We start from the raw sequence: 17,099 nt of genomic DNA, 5'->3' as shown, positions 1-17,099 counted from the left end.
CATCTGAGTTAAGTAGTGTTATTTACAGTTTGCAGCCACTGGCCAGTACTGTATTACTGGATAATAATAATAATTTTATTCTTATATACCGCCAAAGCCGTGGTTGTTCGAGGTGGTTTACAACAAAGAAGAACTGGACAATCAGCGAATATAGGTACAATGTAAGATCATCAAAATACAGGAGAGCATGATACAGAAGTGAGGCATAAGAGAACTTGGGAACAATTCGGTTGGAGATGGAGAGGTAGGGCTTAAGAGGACTTGGTTACAAATTGGTTGAACAAGTTTGGTTTTATAAGTTTTCTGAAACTTAGGTAGGAAGAGGAGTGCGTGATAATGTTACCTAACCAATCGTTCCATTGACCTGCCTGGAAGGCAAGTGTTCTGTTCAGGTATCTTTTGTAACGGCAAGCCTTTAGTGTTGGGTGGTTGAATAGATGGACTCTGCGTGTGGGTCTGGATGGACATTCTAGTTGAAGTGGGGAACCAAGTACAAGGGGGCCGAATCTAGAATGGATTTGAAACAGAGACAGGCAAATTTGAACACCACTCTCGCTTCGAGGGGCAGCCAGTGGAGTTTTTGGTAGTAGGGAGTTAGGTGTTCCCAGTTTTTTAAACTAAAGATCAATTGGATTGCCAAGTTTTGGATGATTCTGAGTTTTTGAGTGATTTTTTTGAATGACTCCAGATAAATGATGTTACAGTAGTCGAGTGAGCTTAGAATGGAGGATTGCACCAGTAAGCGGAATGAGACAGCATCAAAGTATTTTCTGATAGTTCTTAATTTCCACAATGTTGAGAAGCTTTTTCTGACCAGCCAAGTCGGTGTGAGCTTCAAGGGTAAGGTAGTGGTCCAGAGTCACTCTCAGAATTTTTATTGAATCTGTAATCGGAAAGACTTGACCATTCAAGAAAATTGATGAATCTTTGATTTTGTCATTCGGACTCGCCAGGAAGAATTTGGTTTTTCTGAATTGAGTTTTAATTTGAATTCGGCCATCCATAGTTCGATTTGCTTTAATATGGATGCCAGGTGGTTCTTCGTCTCGGGGTATAGGTTTGTTAGGGGAAAGACTAAGGTGATGTCATCAGCATAGATGTAGAATTTGATTTTTAAACTTTGCAATAGATGATAGTGTGGATTGAATGGATTTACTCTGCCTTCTGGTCTTCTAGTTTGCTGACCCCTGCTTTGACCTTGCAGTCAGTCCTAAATAAACATTCACTGGGCAACCAGGGGTTACACTCACTATTGATTTCAGAAATTTTACTATTTTGATTCTTGAACTTCAACATAACTTTTTATAACGCTATGCACATCACGAGACTGTTTTTTTCAAATAATTTTGATTTTTCTTCTTTTTGGGAGATACAACAGAATTATTGAAAAATGAATAGAGTGATAAAGAAAGTATGATAACCTAAAAGTAATTGTGGCTATGCCAAAGAAATTTGAGCTCTCTCTTTTATATATTGTTTTGAATGTTTATGTAAAAACTGCATTTTTCCACTTTAATCTAATGTAATCTACTCTTCGGTTTATATACTGGGTCATCTCTCATCGTAGAGACCAGAATATACACAAAATAAGAAGTACAGATAGTAGAAGTTAATTTAGTTTATCATAAAAGTAAATCTTGCAATGTTAATGATTAGTAGGTTCTGCAGGTAAACTATTTAGGTATTGTGAGAATAGCAGGGTTTTTAAGGTTTCTGAAACAATTGCAATTGGTCTTTCTAATCATTTTTTATTAGTCCATTCCAAATCTACCAACTTGAAAGCAAAGGACTGACAAAGTTTCCCAGCTGATTTAATTTCCTTGAAAGAAGGACACGATAATTTGTACTTCTGTGTGTTCCTCAAGTAGCGGGATCTAAGAGTATTCCAGCGTAAAGGAATCAAAGGATCAAATATTCCATAAAGAAGTTTGAAAATAATGCTTGTGCATTTAAATTGGATCCTAAAATGAAAAGGAAGCCAATGAAGCTTTTTAAGCAAAGGAGAGACATGATCAAACTTTTGTTTCCCGAAAATAAGTTTCGCCGCCGTGTTTTGTAACAACAGAAGACGTTGTAAATTGTCTTGCTTGATACCCAGATACAAAGAATTACAATAGTCCAATTGAGCAAGCACAGTGGACTGCACCAACAATGAGAAATGTTCCTGATAGAATAGTGATCTAACCTTTTTCAACATGTGCAGACTGAAAAAGCACTTTTTCACTAACGAGTTTATCTGTTCACAGAATGTAAGTGATGAGTCCAGGATAATGCCCAGAACTCTAGAAGAAAATTCAATGTGTATTGAGTTACCTGATTTCAATGTAACAAAAGCAGGAAGAATTTTCAACTTTGGTCCAACACATAATAATTTCATTGTAGCAGCATTCAGTTTAAAATTATTTAAATAATGCATATATATTAAGTATAATGTGTATTGTGTAAGGGTAATGTTTCAAAATGTTGCATCATTTTTTTGCAATGACTGGTATATCTACCAGTTGAGTGTAGGGCCCTGGGTTCAAGTGTGGGAGAGATTTCTTTTTTTCCCTTTTTTTAATCCATGAAAAATATAGGCTTCAATGAAAATTGAAAATGCTCTAGTAAGGTTGTTTTAGCATTTTCAATTTAACTTGCTGGGGGGAGGATGTGACCCAGTGGTCACCTAGCATCTTACCAGAGAGGGGATATTTTAAAGAAGTTATAAGGCATAGTAGTAGGGGATACTGTTAGCCTTAACATCTCTATAGTCAAAAAAGTGCATAGGAATTTTCAAGCTGGATTTCCATAAGAAGAAAACAAGAGAGGAACTACAGGAGTTCTAGAGGATATAATGGATAGTATTGTAGAGGAAAAGTGTCTTTATTTTCCTTTTCTTTCTGCCAACTGACATCTGGGAGGAAGTATGTAGGGGGGGGAGCTTGGGTGCTGTACAATACACCGCAACAATACAGAGAATGCAGTGGGATGTGCCCCTGAGGAAGGAAACAAAATGGGGTACTTTGTAGGGCAACCAGCTGAGGCACCCCCTTTAAGGAAATCATCGATCATATGTGGATACCACGAAATAAGTTTCCCTTCAAAATGATTTATGCTTGATAAGTTGGAAACTTTCTCTCATTAGTACATGTGGGTCTAAGCGATTTTTTTGTGATTTTGTACTACATATTTGTGATATCTCTATTTTATCTTTGCACACAGCACTTTTTGGAAATTTAACAAATGTTTAAAACACAGGAAGGTAATAAGTGATGTTTGCTGGCAAACCCTACAGTGTGCTCTAGGGTGCATATGAATTGTGGATATACCCTGGCGAACTCTCTATTTATTAAGAGGAGGTTCCCACATACTGATAAACCTTCCAAGTGTGAGTAATTGACAGTCATCTCAAAAGAATAAATTTTAATAACAGGGTTCTATGTGCAAATTCAGAGATGCAGTAGGTCTTTTTGTAATAGCATATTTGAAGTTGACCCCTCTATAATCTTTATTGGGCTATATATATCTTTGGGTGCTGTACAAGACCCATACCACAGAAAAGAGAAGACTCTTTGGTGCTACCCTAGCCACAAACAACCAAGAGAAGTATGGTAGTAGCCTGTAAGAGAGATGCTGTTCTTGGAGTCAACTACCAGTAATGGCTAGAAGCCTGGTAGAAAGATACTAGTCATGGTGGAAATGAAACAGATGGAGGCAGTGGAGAGAGCCAAGATACCTGAGGAGAAGAGTGAAGGAATTTGATGAGGGAAAACCCTACTTGGGAGGAATCAGAGCATACCCTACACCAGGGGTAGGCAATTCCGGTCCTCGAGAGCTGGAGCCAGGTCAGGTTTTCAGGATATCCACAATGAATATGTATGAGAAGGATTTGCATGCACTGCCTCCTTGAGATGCAAATCTATCTCATGCATATTTATTGTGGATATCCTGAAAACCTGACCTGGCTCCGGCTCTCGAGGACCAGAATTGCCTACCCCTGCCCTACACCATCAGGAGGCCCATCTAAGGACGACACTACCCCTGGAAAAAGAGATGAAAGAAAAACACAACTGTTGTGATAAGTGAAAAGCTGCAAGAGTTGTTCAGATGAATGCTGAAAGTACCATATCTCGTTTATATTTGTCCTAGACTAAAGGACCATAAAAAGAGCATCAGCAATGCATCCAATTACTACCAAATAGCAAATCTCCCTTTTCTACCAAAAATCATCAAAAAAAAGTGATCATGTATCCACTGACAAATTTTCAGGACAATACCAACTATTTACACCCTCATCAAATTCTGTCAAGAGTTATTCCATTGAAGCCTCTCATTTGGGCGGGCTCACACTGCTTCAAACTTAAGTTTGACCAAAGCAAAACCGGTATCTTGATCTCCCTTGATCTCTCTTCAGTTTTTGATTTAGTTGATCATGCTTTATTACTAGACAGACTTCACATAATCAGAGTCATAGCAGTAGCACTTAATTGGTTCCATTCCTGCTTAGCTAACCGAACCAACATGGTGCTCTGGCAACGTATTACCTCACAAGCTTACCCTGCCATCTGTGGGGTCCCTCGGGGTTTATCTTAACACCAACATGGTTCAAATCTTTTTGGTACCACTATGCATGCTAATTCAATCATTAGAACTGACCTCATTCACTTAAGCAGATGATAGCCAGATTCTTAGTGTAATAAACATCCTCAACCCTAGGATATGCGTAACTTCAATAGCAGCTATAAAAAATGAAGCTCAATGCTGATAAAACCCAGGCCCTCATTTTTGCAGACTCTTCTGATGCAACACTTCCAATTCCATTCTCTATTACAGGTACAGGTTTTGTGTTCTTCATTAGTGCAGAGGTCATTCTATAAACTCAAACACCTCCGCTCAATAAAATCCTTCTTTGACAAATCAGCTTTATGAAAGTTGATTCACACTCTAATATTGAGCCAATAAGATTGTAGCTCATTGTTCTCTGGCCTATGTTTAGTTGATTTCAAAAGAATGCAACTTATTCAGAACACAGCAGATAAACTAATCACTGGGGCAAAGAAATACAATCATGCTACTGGGATTGGTGCTATGTAAGCCACAATTATTCCTAGCTAACATTTGCGGGATTCAAGAGTTGGAATGGTATGGTAACTTGTCTATAAATGATCTTGATTAAATTTGCAGATGACACAAACTGTTCAAAGTTGTTAAAACACATGCAGATTATGAAAAACTCCAGGCAGACCTTTGGAAATTGGAACACTGGGCAACCAAATGGCAGATCAAATTTAATGTGGACAAATGCAAAGTGATGTGCATTGGGAAGAATAACTCAAATCATAGTTACCAGATGCTAGGGTCCACTTTGGGAGTTAGCGCACAAGAAAAAGATCTGGGTGTCATTGTAGACAATACAATGAAACCTGCCCAATGTGCAGTGGTGGCCAAAAAAGCAAACAAGATGCTATGAATTATTACAAAAGGGATGGTTAACAAGACTAAGAATGCTTCTTATTGCTCCATGGTGTGACCTCACCTGGTATATTGTGTTCAGTTCTGGTGACTTAATCTCAAGAAAGATATAGCGACATTTGAAAAGGTTGAAAGAAGAATGACCAAGATGATAAAGGGGATGGAACTCCTCTTGTATGAGGAAAGACTAAAGAGGTTAGAGCTTTTCAGCATGGAAAAGAGACAGCTGAGTGGTGTAGATCAATTTTTTGCTCCATCAAAAATTACAAAGACTATTTTTTCACTCAGAGAATAGTTAAGCTCTGGAACGCACTGCCGGAGGTTGTGGTAAGAGCGGTTAACGTAGCTGGTTTTAAGAAAGGTTTGGACAATTTCCTGGAGGAAAAGTGCCTAGTCTGTTATTGAGAGAGACATGGGGGAAGCCACTGCTTACCCTGGATCGGTAGCATATAATGTTGCTACTATTTGGGTTTTTGTAAGGTACTAGTGACCTAGATTAGCCACCATGAAGATGGGCTACTGGGCTAGATGGACAATTGGTCTGATCCAATAAGGCTATTCTTATGTTCTTAAATCTTTACCTTAATTCACAACATCCTACATTCTGGTTTCCCACATTTTCTCTCTCATGTGCCCACATCTTATGTTCAGCCTATCAACAGTCTCTTCTAATACCTTCATTTTGTCAGAACTTCTTCAATTTTAATAAACTTTTTTTTATTTTCAGTGTCATATGTAGGACTTATGCTCTGGAACAACTTTCTACTCCACCTGCAAGCAAACCTTTCCCGTCAAACATTTAAACTGAGATTATAAACGGACCATTTCTGAAAAACCTACGGCCTAGCCTAATTTATTAGCCTCATGGCAGTATGATGCAGTAGGTACATTTAACACACAAAGAAAAGCTTCGCTATTTGACTTATAATTTCCTTTCCTCCTTTTTTATTTGTTGTACATGGCTTATGTGGTCTTTTCAATATGTGGTATAAAAATACTGAATAGATTGAGAAACTTGGACGTCAGTGAAAAAGGGAATCCTGAGAGACTACCATCCAAAATATCATCAAAACCTCAAGTACAAATAAAATGCTGTTTTTGACTTGCCTAGAGAACTATGAAGTAAGAGTTGAACTATACATATGATTAGTTCACACAGTAAATTTCTATATTTTGTTGTAAATAAATGTAACTGGTTGAGCAGGTGGAGCACAGAGCTGGGATTTGCATCTAGAGAATTGAAAGAGATCCTTCAATTAAAATTTTGAATCACATGATTAATCGTGATTCAAAATTTTAATCATATGATTAATCAAATAAAGCGCCCCCTATGCAGTGCAATATAGAGAGAGTGCAAATGTAAATTCTCAAAATTGACATATTATTAGTTTAGTAATTGAAATAAAAACATAAGAATAGCCTTACTGAGTCAGACCAATTGTCCATCTAGCCCATTATCCCATGTTCATGGTGGCCAATCCAGGTCACAAGTTTCTGGCAAAAACCCAAATAGTAGCAACATTCTATGCTTCCGATCAAGGGTAAGCAGTGGCTTCCCCCATGTCGGTCTCACAAAAAACGCCCACTCACGTTAATCTTAGTGCTGTCATTTTCAAAATGGTGATGTGATTCACAAGGCAGCCACAAGTCTGCTTTATACGGGAAAATTTCCCTTACGTGGTAGACTAGCCCTGCTTGGAACATCCCACAATGCACCAGGTGAAGTAGGGCACTGCCATTTATCTTACCTTTGTTGGCTGGTGATTTTCTTTCTAATCTTCTCATTCCCTGATTCTGGTGTTCGCAGCACAGTTCTGTGCTGTCAACTGTCTCCAGGGTCTCCTCTTTATTCACTATTTTGGTTTTTCTCCAGCAGCTCTGAAAGATGCAGCTTGCTCCATCTAACTATTTTCTGTTTTCAAACCATAAAAAGAGTTGGAGAAGGTGACATTTTTTTAGTGATTCAGAGGTGATTGCAGCAGCGGAACAGTATTTCAGTGACCAGACAACAGAGTATTTTTCGGAAGGGTTACAGAAACTTCAGACATAACGTGCCAAGTGTGTTGAACTTAGTGGTGAATATGTGAAATAACTTGTAAGTTTCATGGCTCCACCTCATTCCCATCTTGGTTAGGCTGAGAACATTTCAGCACTCCCTTGTTTAAGTTGCAGAGGTGGAAACTGTTCCAACTAAAACCGCTCCAGCTCTATGCCTTCTGTGACAGAGAAATGCACTTGAGGAAATATAACAGGATGCCCTGCAATAGAAAGTCTGCTGAAATTAATTCTTTGAAAAATGCATCCCCAAGAATGATATTGTATTTTCATGCTGTAAGGGCAAGTGTCCTGACTTTTTTTTTTTTACTGCAGTAAGTGGTAATGAAGTGGTTAAAGCAGTCCTGTAGCTGTTCAGTTAATATTATCTGATAATATTATAGATCTGCCATACCAACTTCCCCTCCCCTCCTTGGTTCCAGAGCTGCATAGAAGTTTGCAGGTCTTACAATGGCAACATAGAAGTAAACTGTTCAGGAACAGAAAAATTAATACGGTTTTACATGGAGGGGCCGATGCAGAATACCTCATGATACAGCGGTGGCTCTTCCACAGCATGCTATAAGCAATGAACATAGAAATCATTGCTGGGTTAAAATTACAGCAGTAACTAGCACTGACAGAGTGAAATTTAAAAATCAACAAACCCAAAGTCGCTGGCAGATAGTATCTACCTGATCCTCCTCCCTTTCCATCACACCCAGCCTTCCCCAACCCTGTTTCCCCCACCTGACATGATCATCACCATATTCCTGTAGGGGTGATCCCTGCTTTACCTGTTGGAAAACTGCAGACCTCAAACTTATGCCAAGAACCATCTTTGCTGTCCTGAAGCATTCTGGATCTGTGTGTGCACAGCCAAGGACATCTACCATTACTGGAACTCTGTTGCCATGTGGACATGAAGGAGAGGCAGCTTCCCATCTATGGCTATGAACAGTGCCTTGTGCTATTATCATTTTGGCACATCTGGTTGTCTCCCAAGGACCTTTCACAAGAACTCTATTCACTAGTTCTCTGTTTGACCAAAAAGCCCCTGCTGGACTGGTTCTGATTGGTCCTCTATGTGTCACCAGTGCATGTGCTAAGACTCTGCAGCACAATCCTGAGTCAGACAATTTTGGGTTTTGGGGAGCTCAGACCTATAGTTGTGTAGCTCCTTTACACTGTGCAGGGGACAATAAGAAATAATCTCCCTTGTGTGTATCTACTCTTGGCTGAGAGCTAGGGAATTATAAACTATTTGTGTTTGGCGCACTGCTAAACTTTCTCTCTGATTTACAACATGCACTACGAATGAACTGCAGTCATTTGCATTGGCTGTTACTGGAGGGAAGCGACTTTGTGCTGACTGAATGAGGATTCTCCATCTGCCGGACTAGACTTAAGGCTCACTGTACACTTGTAGTCTACAGAAGATAAATCCATCACCAGGGGAGTTGATGTCAGCTGGGCCCAAGGGTGAGGCAGGAATTTATCTCTTAGTCTTGCTGGGCTAGATTAGAGTCTTGTTTTGGTAGGATAAGGTTGATTCGGGACTCTTGGTGATTGTGCCAAGCTAATCATATCAGATTTGCTGCTGTATTCTTATCAGGAATCATATTATAAGGAAATATATATTGTGTGATAAATAGTCATATTTTTTAATTACTTAGTAATTATACATATGCACTAATTGTGTGCTGACAAATCGTCCTATTTGGGGAAGAGGAGCATTTTAGGAGCTTTCTGAAGTGCACGTAGGAGGTTGATGTTCTGACCAGTTGGCCCCACTTGGGATCTTTGGAGGCTGCTTGATAGGGTAGGAGTCTGTTGATGAATCTTGTATGGGTGCATCCTTTAATTGAGGGGAAGGCGAAGAACGATTGACATCAAGTAGATCATCCGGATCTGGCGAATGTGAACTGATTGGTGAGGTAGTTGGGCAGTAGACCATATAGAGCTTTGTAGAAGAGATATCCGAATTTGAAAAGTACTCGGATCTCAATTTTCAGTCAATGGGTGTGAATCAAGGGAACGAAGTGAATGGTTGGGAACATAAGGGATTATTAGGGAAAAGTAATAGGAAGGAGAGCCCAAGTGAAGAGTTTTGTGAACGAGCAGAGTACTTTAAAAAATATATTAAAATTTATGAGGCGCCGATGTAATATGATTAATAGAGGAGAAGCAGAATCACATGTCTTGGCTTTAATCAAAAAGTGGGCAGCAGCATTTTGAAGAGTTTGCAATCAGCACATTTGATGAGAAGCAACACCGGAGTACACTATATAACAATAATATTACAAATGCAAGGAATTTAGAGATTGAAGGCAGCAAACTGAGAAATATCCAGATCACAGTACCCAAGACACCTGCTTATGTAGAGAAAGTTTAGAGTCAATCACAATCATTACCCCTCCCTCCCATGACTTTAAAAAAAAATTATTCCTAGAGTCTAGTGGCACATTTCCCCCTTACCCTCTGCTTGACCTGGCTTGATTTTTTTTAAGTGTTTGATGTCTAGTAGGGTCTCCACCCACTCTATACCTTAAAAAACGCAGGAGCAATGCTCACTCACTTTGATCTTGGTGCTGTCATTTTCAAAATGGTGATGTGATTCACAAGGCACGGCCAGTTTGCTTTATAAGGGAAAATTTCCCTTACTTGGAAGACTAGCCCTGCCTGGAGCATCCCACAGTGCATCGGGTGGGGTAGGGCACTGCAATTTCGAACATGATGGCATTGAGGCAAGAGGGGTGCTGAAATTTTCTCAGCCCAACCAAGAAGGGAATGAGGTGGAGCCATGAAACTTACAAGTTATTCCACATATTCACACCTAAGTTCAACACACTTGGCATATCATGTCTGAGGTTTCAATAACCCTTCCAAAAAATACTCTGTCTGGTCACTGAAATACTGCTCCGCTGCTGCAATCACCTCTGAATTACTCAAGAATTGTCACCCTACCAAACTCTTACGGTTTGGAAACAGAAAATAGTTAGATGGAGCAAGATCTAGTGAGTAGGATGGATGGTCTATGCACAGAAACCCTAACTACATCAAAACATCCATCGTTTCACCAGTTTCGTGAGTACACTTCTCCCTCCATGTCCACGGTTTCCATATCTGCGGATTCGCTTATTCACGATTTTTCGGCTGCTGACTCCGTTCCCTAATTTTCGTCACTGAACCCGGCATTTCACATTGGAAATCGTTGCTCCCGGTGGTTCCTGAAGGAAATCGCTGCTCCCGGCTTTGTACGGAGCAAATCGCAGGTCGGGTTATTCACAGTTTATTATTTTTTTCAAGTCTATTTTACCAAAAAAATGCGAATAACATGCAAAAAGTTATTCACGGTTTTTTGGTATTCACGACTATGTTCTGCCTGCATTCCCCACAAAGACGATAATCAGTCATTACAACACTTTCCTGATCCCAAAATACACTGGTCATGACTTTTCCTGCTGACTTTTGGGTCTTGAATTTCCTTGGCTTTGGAGAACCTGAGTATCGCCATTGCATGAACTGTTTTGTCTCAGGATCATAGTGGTGTAACCATGTTTCATCAACAGTAACTAGTCGTTCCAAAATTTGTACACCACTTCTTCACTGTGTGGAGTAGGATGGGCATTTGTCACTCAATGTTTGCATCATACATTCATGGATTTCCTTTGAAGTTTTCTTCTGCAGGAAAAGGAACTTCATAATGGCTCAGAGTACCACACTTTTCGCAGACATGGTTCAATCAGTGATCTGAAACAATGTCAAAACATAGCATTTGTGATTCTGCAAATTGGCTCTTTGCGAAAATAAAATAACACTCCTTTCAGCTATACTGGCAAAATAATGCTCAGAATTTAGGAAGTTTGTTGGGCTGAGAACTTTTCAGCACCCCTCGTATGCTTGTTGCTTAAACTTTAAAGCATTCAAGATGGGAGTTCTGAAATATTTGTCAAGCAAATTAGCTTTGTATGTACCACAACAGGTATTGCGATCTCAGTGGCAGTTTCTGGCCTTACCCTCCTTATCAACAGTCAGTTTATTCAAGTTTTATTCTGGGCGGCTTAAAACAATACTTCTAAGGGAAAATGAAAGGGAAAGTAAAATCAGAAAACAAGAGACCAAAATAAAAGGGAAGGGTAAAAAGGAAAGGGGGAGGGGGGAAGAAGAAATACAATAATTTATACTACAGGGAAGGGGAGATTAAAAAATGTCATATCTGTTAGCAAAGATTTCCTGAATTAATATGACAAAGACAAAAGAAAAGAGGGCTGGTTTAATTATAGACATCATTTAAGAAGCATTGTTTTGAAAGCAGCTTTGAAATTGTCTAATGTGGGTTCATGACGTAAATGCGAAGACAAAGCCCTCCAGAGTGTGGGTTGAAAAGAGAGAGCGTTGTGTGGTCTCATAAGTGGCTTGTCGTATAGAGATTCTACTGGGATCTACAAGACAGAGGTGGTGGAGACAAAGATTGTGTCTGAATTCAAGAAAGCGTGGGGCGGGCATGTGGGACCTGTTAGGGCTCCTTTTACGAAGGTGCGCTAGCGTTTTTAGCGCACGCACCGGATTAGCGCACGCTAGCCGAAAAACTACCGCCTGATTAAGAGGAGGCGGTAGCGGCTAGCGCGCGTGGCATTTTAGCGTGCGCTATTCCGCGCGTTAAGGCCCTAACGCGCCTTCGTAAAAGGAGCCCTTAGTGAGAGTAGGATGGGCAGACTGGATAGACCATTTGGCCTTTATCTGCCATCATGTTTCTATGAAAAGGGCCTTCTTTTAATGTGGTTTGCCTAAAAAAAATGAATGACTTGATCAACTATCTCAGCTTTCGCAAAGCTGTTAAAATTTGGTTGTTTGGGGAGGCATTTGTTTAAAGTAATTGCTTATGGGCAGGAATTTTTATGTATTAGTGGTAGGATCTGAATATTTGGGGTTTTGTACTGTTTGTGATTTCTGTTATTTATTGGTGAAATTTGTTTACTGTAAACTGCTTTGTTGCTTTGAGGTGAAAAGCGGTATATCAAATTCAATAAATCAAATCAAACACTTGCCCTAGACCTGGTAAAAAAAAAAATAAAGTGTGTGGTAACCACGTATCAGAGGCCATGTTTTTCTTGTGTGCATTACTTTGGCATACTTACGGCCTCTTTTACAAAGCCGCACAGCAACAGCTCCGAAGCCCTTTAAATCTCTATGGACTTCGGGGCCGTTAGCGCAGCTTTGTAAAAGAGGCCTTTAATGTCTCCGTATGCATTCAATGCAATGTGCAGCCATCTCTGTCACACGAGGTAAACCTGCGCTCTGCTCCTTTCCTGCATTGCTCATGAACTTACAGTATACCTTGCTCTATCTGTGCGTCTATCTGTGGTGGTAGTTTTCTGCATTGGCCCTGAATCAGTTGATGTGATAGCATTTTCCCTTATCTGGTATACAAGGACACTGGCTAAAACCTACGTTGGTTTTTTTGCTTACATATACAGTATAACATGATACTAGGTTGTGAGAAAAGCTGCTTTTCATAAGGATTTTGGTTTCTGTGTATGTATCAGCTTATTTCGCTTGTGCCACAACTCAACAATTAAAATGAGCCAAAAGTTGTCTCAACATTCTGCAAGTGCTATTTGGAAGTCTCTAGTGAGAGTGAAATTGCAAACCAGACCTCACACATATCATGTAGACTATTTACTGGCCTTTGATTCCCCCTTCAGAAGGGCAAGTGATTGTTATACTAAGAGCCTGAGAAACCTCCATTTGTTTATGAATCAGATGGGCCAGAAGACAGCTCCAAGTCAGGATTTTATGGTGGGCTGCAGCTACAGTGTTAATGGGGTTCATAAGTCAGGTTGAGGGAAAGAGGGATCATGAGATCCTTGCTTCAGTTCTCCACAGCAAGGACAAAACCCATAAAGGTCCATATATGGCTATTTGCTTTATCTAACCTTAATATTCCCTTTAGAAATCTGTCTTTAAAGTCTAGCTTCATGAAGGATTTCAAATGATACATCCTCCCCCACCCCACTGTGTGTTACCTTCTCATAGTCTAAGGGAGCAAAACCTTCTTACTGTTCCATCAGTTAAGACTCGTTACCTATGCTACTATTAGAGAACGTATTTTTACGGTTAATGGTCTTCAACTCTGGAATTCCCTTCCTGATCACATCAGATCAGAAAATAATCTTGAATGGTTCAAATCATTTTTATTCTCTGATGCTTTTGCTTAAAAGCCTTCAGTTAATCTGCATTAACTTATCTCAGACAGAACACTGTGATTTTCACGATGGAATCCGAAGCACAAAAAATTACTACTACCATATATACTCGAAAATAAACTGATCCAAATATAAACCGAGGTAACCCTTTTCCCCCAAAAAAAGGAGGAAAAAAGGTTGACTCGAATATAAACTGAGGTTAGAAATTTGGGTATGTAAATACCATTTGTCATCCCCACCAGAACACCTGGCCTCAGTCACACATGGAGAAAATAGACAAAAAAAAGAAAACCTTTTTCAGATACAAACCCACAAGCTAAAAGTACTATTGTACACAAACAAAGCTCTAATATGCCAGACTCTGCACATGGTATACCACAAGATAAATAGAAAGAAATGCATTTCATCCTGATCTGTCCAAAATATAAAAACAAATTTTCAAAGTTGACATATATCAATCACTAAATTGAAACTAAAAATCATTTTCCTACCTTTGTTATCTGACGATTTTATTTTTCTGGTCATCTTGTTCCATCTTTGCTCTTAACTCTGTTTTCAAGGCCTTAAGAACATAAGAATTTGCCTCCGCTGGGTCAGACCTGAGGTCCATCGTGTCCAGCAGTCCGCACCCGCGGCGGCCCATCAGGTCCATGACCTGTCATGTTATCTTAATTTAGCCCTATTGCCCCCTTGTTTTTATCTATACTCTTTCCATACTCTTATCTACCCTTATCTGTATCCCTCAATCTCCCTATCCTTCAGGAATCCATCCAATCCCTCTTTGAATCCCCATAGCGTACTCTGCCCGACCACTTCCTCCGGGAGCGCGTTCCATGTATCCACAACCCTCTGTGTGAAGAAAAACCTCCTGGTATTTGTTCTAAACTTCTCCCCTTCCAGTTTCTCCGAGTGCCCTCTTCTACCTGTGGTTCCCCGTAGTTTGAAGAATCTATCCTTGTCTACCTTCTCCATGCCCTTCATGATCTTGAAAGTTTCTATCATGTCCCCCCTAAGCCTCCTATTTTCCAGGGAGAAGAGCCCCAGCTTGTCCAGCCTGTCAGTGTATGAACAGTCCTCCATACCATTTATCATTTTTGTAGCTCTTCTCTGGACCTTCTCAAGTATCGCCATGTCTTTCTTGAGGTACGGCGACCAATATTGGACACAGTACTCTAGATTGCATGATACAGTGGCATGATGACTTCCTTCATCCTGGTTGTAATTCCCTTCTTAATGATGCCCAGCATTCTGATAGCTTTCTTCGAGGCCGCTGCACATTGCGCTGATGATTTCATGGTTGTATCCACTAGCACACCCAAGTCTTTTTCAAGATTACTCTCCCCAGCAATGTTCCCCCCATTTTGCAGCTGTACCTCGGGTTCCTTTTCCCTATATGCATGACCTTACATTTTTCTGTGTTAAAGCACATTTGCCATTTGTTTGCCCACTCTTCCAGTTTGCTTAGGTCCCTTTGCAGGTCTTCACACTCCTTTGTGTTCCTAACTCTGCTGCAGAGTTTGGTGTCATCAGCAAATTTTATAACTTCACACCTCGTCCCCGTTTCCAAGTCGTTGATAAATATATTGAACAGCAGTGGTCCCAGCACCGACCCCTGCGGAACACCGCTTGTGACCCTCTGCCAGTCGGAGTATTGGCCCTTCACTCCAACCCTTTGTTTTCTGTCAGCCAAACAGTGCCTGATCCATCTGTGTACATCCCCTCCCACCCCGTGGTTCGACAATTTCTTAAGTAGCCGCTCATGGGGGACCTTATCAAAGGCCTTTTGGAAGTCGAGATAAATGATATCTATGGATTCCCCATTGTCCATCTGGCTGTTTATCCCTTCAAAGAAGTGCAGTAGGTTTGTTTGGCACGATCTTCCCTTGTAGAAGCCATGTTGACTCGGTTTCAGCTGTCCATTTCTTTCTATGTGTTCACAGATGCTATCCTTTATTAATGCTTCCATCATCTTGCCCGGAATTGAAGTCAAGCTCACCGGTCTGTAGTTCCCCTGGTCACCCCTCGATCCCTTTTTAAAGATAGGTGTGACATTCGCTAGCTTCCAGTCCTCCGGTACCTTCCCAGTGCTTAAGGATAGATTACAGATTTGTCGGAGTGTGTCCGCTATTTCCGTCCTCAGTTCTTTTAGTACCCTTGGGTGGATTCCGTCCGGACCCGGTGATTTGTCACTTTTCAATCTGTCTATCTGTCGGAGGACATCCTCATAGCTTACCTCTAAGGTCTCCAGTTTTTCATCCTGATCCCCACTTATGGTCTCCTCGGGTTCCGGTACATTGGAGGTGTCCTCACTTGTGAAGACCGACGAGAAGAACCGGTTTAGCCTATCGGCTACCTCTTTTTCCTCTTTAACCACTCCCTTTCTGTCTCCATCATCTAACGGACCCACCTCCTCCCTCGCTGGTTGCTTCCCTTTCACGTATTTGAAGAACGCTTTGAAGTTCCTTGCTTCCCCAGCAAGCCTCTCTTCGTATTGTCTCTTAGCTTTTCTAACCACTCGGTGACATTCCTTTTGGTGTTTTTTGTGTTCCTTCCGGTGTTCCTCAGTTTGGTCCTTTTTCCATTTTCGGAAGGACACTTTCTTGTCACCTATCGCTTTCTTTACTTCTTTTGTTGTCCATACCGGGTCTTTTGTTCAATTTTTTTTGCACCCCTTCCTAAACCTGGGGATGTACAGGTTTTGTGCTTCTTGCACCGTGTCCCTGAGAAGGGACCATGCTTCCTCTATGGTCCCCATCTTTCTAGAGCTGTTGCTGAGTTTCTTTTTCACCATTTTCCTCATAGCATTGTAGTTCCCTTTCCTGAAGTTGAGTGCTGTCGATGTGGTTCTCTTCACCCTTGAGGTCCCTACTTCTAATTTATACCGGATCATGTTGTGATCACTGTTGCCTAGTGGCCCTACTACTTCCACCTCCTTTGCAGGTCCCCCTAGTCCGTTGAGGATTAGGTCGAGAGTGGCGTCCCCTCACGTTGGTTCCTTGACTAGCTGTTCCATGAAGCAGTCCCTCACAGCCTCTAGGAATTCCTCTTCCCTTGCGCAGTTGAGTGACCAATACTCCAGTCGATCCCCAACTGAAGTATTTGTTGAAGTCTCCCATCACCATCACAATTCCGCTTTTGCATTCCTGTCTCAATTCTGCTTCCAGGTCATGGAGGTTTGCTTCTGGTTTTCCAGGTGGGCGATAGTACAGTCCCACTTTTGTGTCAGCTCCATTTTTCTCTGTTAATTTGACCCATAGTGATTCCAATCCTTCTGCCTTTGCTGCCGTATCCATCCTGGCCGAGTGGATAGAGTCCCTTACATACAGAAGAAGCCCACACAAGTTTGGCGAAGCAGGCACTGATGAAAAAACTTAAAGATAAACTTGGAGGCTCTTTAGTTTCATG

The sequence above is a fragment of the Geotrypetes seraphini genome, chromosome 2, assembly GCF_902459505.1.
Source record: "Geotrypetes seraphini chromosome 2, aGeoSer1.1, whole genome shotgun sequence".
Taxonomy (NCBI): Eukaryota; Metazoa; Chordata; class Amphibia; order Gymnophiona; family Dermophiidae; genus Geotrypetes; species Geotrypetes seraphini.
The sequence above is the reverse complement of the archived record's forward strand: the minus strand, read 5'-3'. Positions refer to the sequence as shown.